Here is a 2,463-nt window from a genome sequence, read left to right on the forward strand (position 1 = left end):
AAATAATATATTTGAAGGGAAAATATATTTCTTTCTCTTCATTAAAAGTGTTCTTCCATCATTATTAATATTAGTATATTATTGTCTTAATGTGCTAAAAAGATTTAATAGTAGATTGAACATGGATATAGCTAATGTATATAGATAAATTTATATTTTTCAAGCAATTTCAAATTGCAATCAATTTGCCTGTTTCTACTGACTTTTTTGATACAAAAAATTATAGTTACGAACGAATATATTTTATTAATTAATTTTAATATAATTTTCAATCTTTTTTTAAGAAAATATTTCTAGGTGCTGAGGATAGGAAGATTATTTCTTGGTTTCTTTTAAGAAATCATTTACAGGTATTAAACATCCCGTCATTCTAGGATAGTATCCTGGATAGTTTTTAGATATATCATTCTATATATATAATAAAATATATGCGCAAATTAACATACTGTTCCAAAAAACTTGTATACTTTTTTTAAATATTATGTTACAAAATACATATTATGTATGAATATAATGTAAAATGTGCGTATACTTCAAAACTTCGAGACAAATCGAATGGGTACCTCAATATCAGTGAAATATCGACAAATTAATGTATTTAAATACTAAAGACAAAGATTAATTATAGCTTAGAATTATTATAATTATACTTGATATTATTTTGATTTATTTTATGTGTGTTACAAAGCATATAAATTACATTTTTTTAAATTTCGCTGTTATCGAGTTCGATTCGTCTCGAACAGTTGGTACCCGAGAATTATTTGTACTCGCACATTTAACACTAGCTACAATAACGCGATGTATGTATTTTATTATAAATATAGTCGTTCGCAACCACATTTTCATAAAAATTGTTATATCCATTTAATTTTCAATAAAGAGATATATTTCTTAATAATGGAAGAACACAATTTTTCACGCGAATTTCAATCTCGTGAATTAAAGATAATGACAATGGTAAAAATTCGGAAAATTGTATTTCAGACTTTATAACTATCATGAATATCGCTAATTCTTCTAATATTTAATAGAAAAATTATTGAATAAAAATATGAAGACTCGATGTTAAGCTAACGATTAAATATTAATTTTTTGTTCACAAAATTTGACGACTGCCTTCGACAATGCAGAATCGCGAGTAAATTATTCCGAATTTCATGATTTGATTTTGATTTAATTGATATTTATGAATTTCGTGTCGGAATTAAATATTTGTTAAATTAATTAATTAACTACGTTATAAAAACACCGCGTTTCTTCCACGTTCGTGGACGCGATCGCTGTCTTAGCTAAGGGGCCTTATCGCTATCACTCTCGTCAGGTAAACGTTAGTAAAGTGGCGTGGTTTGTACCGGCGAGGAGTCGAAACAATCTTCATCGTGGAGAATTATTTCTTGTCGGTTCTTGTAAGATCCATCCGCGATGTCTAGTTCAGTGTTATGTTGAAAATTAGGGATGTTTGTTGCAGGATTAGAATTAAACCCAGGTTTTTCTGGCGATTTCTGGAAGCAATGGTTTCGGTAGTAACTCAACGACGACTGTGGAAGATCTGGGATTCGTTCCCTCCTACAACGGGGTTCCTGATATTTAATGGATCACTTAACTTTTCTTTGCGTATTGATTTTACGGAGTCCGATATAGAGAAGCAAGAAGTTAATCGTTCTCCACCTTTAAGATTGTTCTTGTCGGATATTAACCGGCGTGTTATCTGGCAGAGGGATCTTGATCTCTCGGGATCTTGATTAGTCAAATCGTTGGGCCAGTTATTCTCCATTGAACGCGGCGATAACGCAATGTTTTTATAACGGTATCTTAAGATTTATAAGATTTTATCTTGTTTAGCCAATCCTCCGCGAAACGGTACATATATTTTTATTCTCAATCGCGAATTTTGCATAAAATCACGTATTTGAAAATAAATCGGGCATTAGGTTCTATATTCACAAATGTCCTATTACAGACGCGATTATAAAAAGCGTTTCAAATGTCCGTCGAAACATTTTCGTATGGAGTAATTATATCGTTCCTCTGATTGTTCCAAAAATTACATTGGAATCGAATATTATAGCTATCGTTGATTTATTTGTTCGTCGCGTTTCTTTTTTCAAATTTTAAATCGCATTTTATCTTGTGATTTAATCGTTAATTTACATCGAAGCTTCGTCTACTTTCTCTCAAATATTTTTTTTGAAAATCTACGCAACATGCGCTAGTAAATCAAATACTTTTTTCTACAATTAAAAAACGATCAATAATTTTATTAACGATTCTTCTGGTCATAATATCATAGTTTGTATTATATAAAACTTAACAAGTTTTATAATTACATGTTGATCATTAATCAAATATATAATTAATCATTACTTATCAGCTATATCTGATCTAAAAATAGTGAATTTTGCATCATATGAATATTTTGGACATTTTCGTGTAATCTCATGTAATAAATTTCATGTAATA

This window comes from Formica exsecta, unplaced genomic scaffold (genome assembly GCF_003651465.1).
Source record: "Formica exsecta isolate Colony F162 unplaced genomic scaffold, ASM365146v1 scaffold504, whole genome shotgun sequence".
NCBI classification, from domain to species: Eukaryota; Metazoa; Arthropoda; class Insecta; order Hymenoptera; family Formicidae; genus Formica; species Formica exsecta.